This window comes from Tamandua tetradactyla, chromosome 13 (assembly GCF_023851605.1).
Source record: "Tamandua tetradactyla isolate mTamTet1 chromosome 13, mTamTet1.pri, whole genome shotgun sequence".
Lineage (NCBI taxonomy): Eukaryota > Metazoa > Chordata > Mammalia > Pilosa > Myrmecophagidae > Tamandua > Tamandua tetradactyla.
In genome coordinates this window covers 86,819,796-86,828,660 of record NC_135339.1, presented here as the reverse complement: position 1 = coordinate 86,828,660, position 8,865 = coordinate 86,819,796, and the positions used below count along the sequence as shown (strand labels likewise).

General features: G+C 48.1%; 1 long non-coding RNA gene across 1 annotated transcript; it reads left to right on the top strand.

The window, feature by feature from the left end:
* The first annotated feature begins 5,061 nt into the window (after positions 1-5,061).
* On the top strand, positions 5,062-8,080 carry LOC143653287 (uncharacterized). Its single transcript, XR_013161223.1, has 3 exons — positions 5,062-5,156; positions 7,619-7,684; positions 7,990-8,080. It is a non-coding gene; the product is annotated as an uncharacterized LOC143653287 (long non-coding RNA).
* The last annotated feature ends 785 nt before the right edge of the window (positions 8,081-8,865 follow it).

Below are 8,865 nucleotides of genomic sequence, written 5' to 3'. Positions count from 1 at the left end.
TGGTTTCCGCTGAGGCCAGAGGCATCCAAAGGTTTTATTTATTTTTATTAGAGAAGTTGTGGGCTTATAGAAAATCATGTGTAAGATACAGGAGTTCATCTGCTACCCCATTATTAACATCGTGCATTGGTATGGAACATTTGTCACAACTGGTGAAAGTGCACTTTTGTAACTATTATTATTATAGTCCATGATTTACCATCGAGTTCTTTGTGTAGTGTAGTTCTACAAATTTTTAGATAATTTTTTTTCTGTTACAACATGTACAATCTAATGCTTCACCCTTTTGATCACATCCAGATCTATATTTCAGTGCTGTTGTGTGCTGCCATCACCACCATCCATTGCCAAAACTGCCATCATTCCACATAGGAACCCTGTATATTTTAAGCCTTAACTCCCTATTCCTATCCCTATCCTGTCCTCTAGTAAACTATATATAAAGATTCTGACTCTATGAGTTGACCTATTCTAATTATTTCATGCCAGTGAGATGATATTTTTCCTTTGGTGTCTGATTTATTTCACTCAACAAGAGGTTTTCAAGGTTCATCCATGTCATCTCATGTATCAGGACTTCCTTTTTATGGTTGCATAATAGTCCATTGTTTGTGTACATGACATTTTGTTTACCCACTCATCAGTTCATGGGCACTGGGTTTCTTCCCTTTTGTGGCAATCATGAATAAAACGATGGACATCAGTGTGCAAATACCTGTTCAATATTGTCCTAATTCCTGGGATCCATGTAAGCTTGTTGTTGACCACAGCAAAGAGTCAGAGTGTCTATGCATGGCTCACTCATTCATCCATTCATCCATTCATCCATTCATCAAACGTCCAAGAGCTGAGAGTTCAAAGCAGGACCAGACAGACAAGGCCCTGCCCTCCTGGACTCCTCCTTCTAGAGGGAAAGAGAGATAATTCAGAAGAAAAAACCTCAAAAAAATTGACCATAGAAATCCTGTATGACTTAGCAATTCTATTCTTAGGTATGTCCCCAAAAGGACCTAAAACAGAGGCTCAAATAGATACTTGTACAGATAATATTCACAGGAAAATTATTCACAATTGCCATAAGGCGGAAACAATCCAAGTGTCCATCAGCAGATGAATGGATGGACAAAATGTGGTCTCTCCATACAGTGGAATACTATGCAGCCATAAAAAGGAAGAAGTTCTGCTACATGCTCAACATGGATGAGCCTTGAAAACACGCTATGTGAAATAAGTCAGACATGAAAGAACAAATGTTGTTTGATTCCACTTATAAGAAAGGTCTAGAAAAACAAAAAATCTCCAGAAAGTAGATTAGCTGTAACTAGAGGTTGGGGAAGGAGGAATGAGGAGTTACTGCTTAGTGGATTCAGGATTTATGTTTGGGACCATGAAAAAGTTTTGGAAGTAGATAGCAGTGATGGCTGAACAACATTGCAAATGTAATTTAATGCCACTGAACTTTACACTTAAAAATGGTTAAAATAGCAGATTCTGTTATATATATTTTATCACAATAATTTTTTTTTATGGAGAAGGAAGCAAATAAATCAGTTGGTGAGTTAGAGAATAATATTGAGGTCTGCTTGAGGTAAAGTATTTGGGGATGTTCTGTGAGGAGGTGCATGCAGCGGAAGGGGTGGGCATAGTTGGAAGTGAGGGCAGCGTGCTCGCCCTCCCCGTTTTCTCTGGGGACTTGCCTTCTTGGTCTTGTTCATTTGACAAGAGACCACAAAAGATGATCAGATGGGAGAGGCCAGAAAGACCAGTGGTGAGGGCCCAAATGTCCCTTCCTTCAGGGACGCTGGCCGTAGAGCTCCAGGACTCCATCTCATTTGGGGAAGGAGCGGAAGATATCACAGCATTTGAGCTGAGCAGTTACTTGGACCAATTAATGAGAAAAGAAAGGATCTGCGAAAAGTTAGGCTAGAGAAAGGGGCCCTTTCCTCCAGGCTAGGCTAGTGGCCTGTTTGTAGCTGAGCCTCTCTGGGCCAGGAAGCCAGCCCAATGGACATTTCCTAGTCATATCTGACTAACGACAGTGACACACAGCCACTGGCTTTCTGCGGGGGGAGCACTGAGTGGTGTGCTGGAGCCCCCACACCTCCTCACAGAGCCAATGGTATTTTGAGAATTCTTCAAGAATTTTGAGAACTGGTTGATTTTCGAATGCAGACGTTATTAAAATTCGGTTATTTAAATCCCCCACTATTAAATAAATTATATTTTAAACAAAGGTAATAAATACTCAAAAACTCATCATTCTACTAATTAATCAATTGCAGTTTGCTATCACCTGTGCTTTTGAGGTTAAGTCTGTCATATCTGTATGGTGACAGTGCGACAAGAGGGTATGCTGCTGAGAGCATCTCCTCCTGACTCTGCATCTCTTCCTGTCAAAGCGTCACACTGGCTGGGGAGTATTTACACCACAGCGATGGGCAGAGACTACAAATGAGTGACACCTGCCCCCAGCTCATGCTGCCTCCAGCTCGCCTTTGTCTGCGAGGTAGGAAGCGCCACCTGCCCCAGGGGTGTCATTGCTGGGTGAGGAGGGCGCTTGGATAGAAGTAGTGTACTTGGACCCTGGTTCCTGAGCCACACTGGCCCGTGGGTGGTGAGCAAGAGTCCTCAAGAGGGATGGAGGTCTCTGGGTTCCTTTCTGGCCTGATGGGCTACACAAGACAATAGCTTCAAGATTTTGTGGCCCCCTTGTCAGTGGCTCAGAGATTTCAAATAGAGTAGAGAGGTTATCCCAGAGGTAATTCTGATAATCCCTGTTTAGTTTAAGGTGTTGTGCTGGTTTGAAAGGATGTACGGGCCCTAGAAAAGCTATGTTTTAATCAAAATCCCATTTCGTAAAGGCAGAATAATCCCTATTCAACACTGTATGCTTGAAACTGTAATCAGATCATCTTCCTGGAGATGTGATTTTTTGTTAAGATGGATTAGGTAACAACATGTCTCCACCCATTTGGGTAGGTCTTGATAAGTTTCTGGAGTCCTATAAAAGAGGAAATATTTTGGAGAATGGAGGAGATTCAGAGAGAGCAGACAATGCTGCAGCACCACAGAGCACAGAGTCTGCGAGCCAGTGACGTTTGGAGATGAAGAAAAACGCCTTCCGGGGACCTTCATGAAATAGGAAGCCAGGAGGGAAAGCTAGCAGATGACGCTGTGTTCGCCTTGTGCCCTTCCAGCTGAAGGAGAAACCATGACTGTGTTCGCCATGTGCCTTCTCACTTGCAAGAGAAACCCTGAACTTCATCGGCCTTCTTGAACCAAGCTATCTTTCCCTGAATGCCTTAGATTGGACATTTCTATAGACTTGTTTTAATTGGGATATTTTCTTGGCCTTAAAACTGTAAACTAGCAATTTATTGAATTCCCTTTTTAAAAGCCATTCCATTATTGCGTTCCAGCAGCTAGCAAACTGGAACAAGTGTATTATAGAGGTTAGAGGGACATGCCTGAAACTGTAGAGCTGTGTTCCAGTAGCCTTGATTCTTTAAGCTGATTGTGTAATGGTAGAGCTTTCGCAAAGTGACTGTGTGAGTGTGAAAACCTTGTGTCTGATGCTCCTTTTACGTATGGTATGAACAGATGAGTAAAACATATGGATTAAAAATAAATAAATAATAGGGGAACAAATGTTACAATAAATTGGGTAGAGGGAAATACTAGTGGTCGATGAGAGGGAAGGGTAGGGGATGGTATGTTTGAGTTTTTTCTTATTTCTTTTTATTTCTTTCTCTGGAGTGATGTAAATGTTCTGAGAAATGATCATGGTGATGAATATACAACTATGTGATGATATTGTGAGCACACCAAGTATGGAATGCTCATACATTAAGAATGTTTGTGTTGTATGTTGATTGGTTTTATTAATAAAAATTAAAGAAATAAAGAGGAAATGATTTGGGGCAGGGTATCTTTATTAATAGTATTCTGTGTTTTTTTTTGAAGCTGAAATATATTTATCACTTGTGTAGTTAAAAATTAATAAAAATTAGCTCCATCAGAAAATAAATAATACATTAAACAGAAAAAAAGCTGAATATCAGTGATCGTTAAGCTGTATGATGGGTTCAATGCTTGAAAATTTTCACAATAAAAAGCCTAAATATTAAAAAAAAAATAAAAAGCAGACCTATTAAAAAAAAAGGAGTTTGTGGCCCCCCTTTAATATGCCCCAAGGTCCTGTCTGATGGGTCGTTATTGATCAGGGGCCTAGGGTGGTGCTGAGGTTGTGAAGTCAGTCTCCTTGCAGATTTGGAGGGAGGCCAGGTGAAGAAAGCGTGGTGGATCTGATCAAAAGGCTAAGTCATGCCTGTATATATTGACAAATATAGTACAATAGGGAAAACCGCAGAAGCTTCGATCTAAGTCACTTATGACCTGTGTTTTTGCCTCCCCCTCAGCCCTGACCCCACAGATCCATTTAGCTGGGAGGCTCTGGAAGAGGCCAGGAAAGAAGGAGTTGCTCCAGCTGCAGCCAGAGGGTTGACTGCTCACTGGGCGTCTGATGTGGCAGATCATGAAAAGGTGATATTAGGTGTGTCATGGTCCATTTCCTGCATGTGCCATGTGGCAGCGGGCTGGGACTGCAGCCTTTTGCAGGCTCTGCTCCATCTGCCAGAGCCACCATCCAGGAGGCAGCAGGAGAAGCCTGGGCAGGAGGGCCGGCTCCCCAGAGTCCAAGCCGATCAGCTCTTTCCTCAGAGCGCTGACCAGCCTGAAATCCCGCTGGGAGCTGGATCAGGTTCCATTTTTGTGGTGTGGAGGCCAGGAGGCCAGGGCCGTGGGCCATTCATGCTGGAGGGGAACCTTGAGGTCCCATTTTTACAGATTTGGAGACTGAGACTGAGACTCCAGGGTGGAGCCATGGCTGTGGAGAAGGGGCCCTGTGCAGGAAAGGAGGCCATGAGCCCGTTAGGGGGCCACTCTGCCTACCCCTTTTCCAGAGGCTTCCAGAATACAGAGCCAGCCACACCCAAAACTGTGCATTGTGATTCAAGGGCACAATTTCTAGTCTATAATCCTTTCAGGTAAAACTGCCAGCTCCAACCTACGGTGCCTGGGAAGCAATGCTGGAGTCTGGGGGACAGGAGGAGAGCTTGAAATGGAGAGACCCCTCCCGACCCCGTCCTCCCACTGCTGTAAGTCACTCCCCGGGACGATTGGACTCACCCTCCTCTCCCGAATGAACCCTCTGAGAGGCAGAGATGCTCTCACTTCCTTGGATGTGTCGGGCTTTCTCGTTCCCGAGTCCTTTTTTCTCTGCTGTTCTCTGCACGGAGCATTCTTCATTTGACCAGTGACTCCACCATCCCTCCACGACTGTGTTTCTCTAGCATCGGAAGCCCCCTCTGTAGTCCCTTGTAAGAGTTGGGGGCCGTCTGGGGCGGCTTTAGCCTGCTCTCCCCTCTAGACAGTGAACCCCGTGAGGGAGGGGCTAGGTCTGGCGTGTCAGCTGAACTGAATTCAACCCACGAGTAAAGGCGGCAGGGATGAGAATTTTCTAGAAATTTCCAGAGAAGCCACATCCTGCTTCGGATGGTAGTGAATTTTCTGTCACTGGAGGTATGCAAGCAAAATTTAGATACTCCCTCGTAGAGCAGGTTTGTGCATTGTAATGGGGATGGAGCTGGATCATGAGTTCAAATGGGCAGCTTCTAGATTTTCTTCATGGGCCATTCTGGAGACTGAGGGATGGAGACTGCCCAGGAGCACAGGCAGGCTAGGAGGGGGTAAGGCAGGGAGTATGGGCAGAAGAAGTCAAGGGGCTGAGGCAAGGGGAGGGGGTGCCATTGAAAATAAATTATTCCCTGTGAGGAAGGCTCTGGGGTTAGTCTCCTTTTGCAGGAGAACAGAGGCTCACACTGGTTGGCTAACTTGCCCGGCATCGTCCTGCTCGTAGGTGGAGAAGCTGGGACTTGACGTGGGCATCTTTCTCCAGGCCAGGGCCACTGAGGACGATGCGTCCCCTTCCTGGACCCCCAGACCCTCCCCTGTTGTTAGCACCTGTTCATAGTCGCACAGCTTCATAAGTGTCTCCGTTGGGCCCACAGAGGCTCAGGGGTGCTCCCCACCCTCACCCCCACCCCAGCTCCCCGCCCGGCGCGCCCCCACCAGGCGCCTGTTATTGGAAATGTCTTCTCGTTTCCTCCATGAATGCCCACGCAGTGGCGTGCCGGGGGAGCACAGGAGTGGGGCCCAAAACGCTCTGGCCCAAAAAATAACTTTCTAATTAGGGTACAAGAAGGAAAATGATGCTCTCTTTCTCCTCTGATGAAAAAACCGTATGATAATGAGAGTGTTGGCAACGATAATGAAAACACACCGGCCCATCTGCTCTGTGCCTGGCGCCTGCGAAGGGCTCCCATCAACCCTCAGGCAGGTTCCCAGTTCTGTCCTTTGTATCATTTTCCAGGTGACAAAATCAAGGCCGGCCAGATGAGATGTGCGAGGTTCCACTTCTCCGGGTCCCCGCCAGGACTCGGACCCGATTCTAACTGATTCTCAAGCCCATGTGCTTCCCTCCCCTGGTAACCCGCCTTCTAGAAGGCCGACAGCTAAGGCGGACTCGCTGTGAGTGGGCGGAGTCAGACGACAAGCCTCGGGGCTGAGCAGACCCCGCTTGGCTGCCCCCGTGCAGCAAGTGTCCTCTGTGACACGACGTGCCAGAGGCAGCCACTTGGAAAATTGAAAAATGATGAAGGTCCAAGTGAGGTGACCATTTTGATATCAGTCAATGTATTATGCTGTGGGGGCCCCTGGGCGAAAGCAAAGAGGCCCTCTGTCACAGCTGTCTGCAGGGAGATGGAACATCCGTCCTCAGAGCCAGCACCGAGACTGGGAGGGCCGCAGCTCGGCCACAGGCCCCGTTCACCCGCAGGGCCCTGCCCACCCTCCCCTCAGGGCTCCCTCCCGGATATGGGAGCCTTTACAGGACGCTCAGCACCCCCACCCCCACCCGACCCAGGAGCTCGAGACCCACAGGGAAAGGAGGAGTTTGCCCTCTCACCCAGAACTCCCCTTCTTCCGGCCTTGGACCGCCCAGGTTTCATTTTTAGTTGGAGTATGTGATTACCGAATTGACAAACGGGGTTCTTTAAAGGGAAGCCTGGCGAGGTGGAGGGGCCCGGGAGGCGTCTAGAGGACAGACAGAGACGGAAAGTTGGCTGCAGGTAACCCGATGGCCATCTGCTAGAACGCTTTGGGCCTGGCTGCTCAGGGCCACACCAAGCCCGGAAGCCCAGAATCCTAGCTGGGGAGAGGCCCAGGGACGCCAGCGGCCCGGCCTTGGCCTGCCCAGCCCCACGCCCACCCCGCCCACTCCCACCTCACGGTCAGGAACACGCACGGTGTTGGCACATGGTTCCGCCATGTTGCTCTAAATGGACGACTGGGCGAAAACAAACGCTAAAATGAACCAAGAGTTAGTGGGGAGGAAGAAGGGAGATTCTTTTTATGGAGTGTCTGCTGGGCACTTTGTAATTTCGTCTGATCCTCTGCATGCCTTTGAGACGCGTATTAAAGGAAACTAGAATCGGAGGTGCCGGGCTCCTGCCTTGGGCCGAAGCACTCTCACACGTGTTATTTCATTTATTCATTGCAGCAGCCACATGTGGTTAGTAACGAAAACCCAGCGGAGACAGATCAAGTCACTGGACCAACTTCCCAGGTTAGGAGGCTCTTGAGGCTGGGGCCCGGGGAAAGAGCAGCAAGCAAATCTGGGAAAAGAATTAGAGATCAGACAGGCCAGCTGGCCTCTGGGGGTAGAGAAGGGGTCCCCAGACTCCAGGGAGGGAAAGGCAGAAACAGGTACTAGAGGGTTGAGCGGTGTACCCAAGATTCATGTCCACCTGAAAACTCAGACTAGGAACCTTATTTGGAAATAGGATCCTTACAGCTGTAATTAATTACGATTCAATTAAGTTAGGTATCTCAGATGAAGAGCCCTAATTCCAACAACTCATACCTTTATAGGAGAAAGGGGAGGGAGAGGAAAGCAATGTGAAGACCGAGGCAGAGGTGCGACTGCTGCATTTACAGCCCCAGGAACTCCAAGGAATGCCGGATCCTCCAGAAGCTGGAGCGTGGACGGGGCTCTCCCGCAAAGCCTCCAGAGGGAGGGGGAGGAGCCCTGCCGATATGCCCAGTGTCCTCAGGGCCACCTGCCCTCTCCCTGCCGGGCCCACAACGATGGCTGGCAAAGGCTGGGAGCCCGGTGGGAGGAGGCCTGGGCAGTGTGGCGGGGACAGCACAGCCACGCCTCGGGGGCCAAGGCTGAGTGTGGACTTGTGTTTGGAAGGTGCCCGCGCCCATGTTGTTGAGTCAGCTGCTCTCCACGTCAGAGGAGGGCCCAGAGGCAGGCGGGCTTCTGTTGGCCCAGCTGGGATTTGGGTTAGGCTCAGGCATAGCACCTGTCAGACACGGGAGCAGGTGGGTGACTTCTAGAAACCCACCGTGCTGGGTCTATAATCAACCCATGTGGACGTCAAGTAAGGCTCAAATTCCAGCTGCACCAGTGAGCAGCTGTGTGATCTTGGGTGGGTCTGGTGGCCTCTCTGAGCTTTTGTTGTTAAGCTTCAGTTTCCTTGATGCATGAGAAGCAGATGACGCACCTTCTAGAATTGTCGAGTAGTGCCCTGAGTGCCCAGTTGGGTGTGGAATGAGCACTTTCCCTCTGGAAATGAAGAGAAAATATATTTAGTAACAACAGCCAAAAAAAAAAAAAAAAAAGAAAGAAAAAACTTAGAAAAAATAATTTTAAAAGAATCAGTCTCAGCTTAGGTTTATTCATAGAAAAAGGTACAGTAGTTACTTTTTCTTTAGCACTTTTAGAGGGCTCCTAAGTAAGTA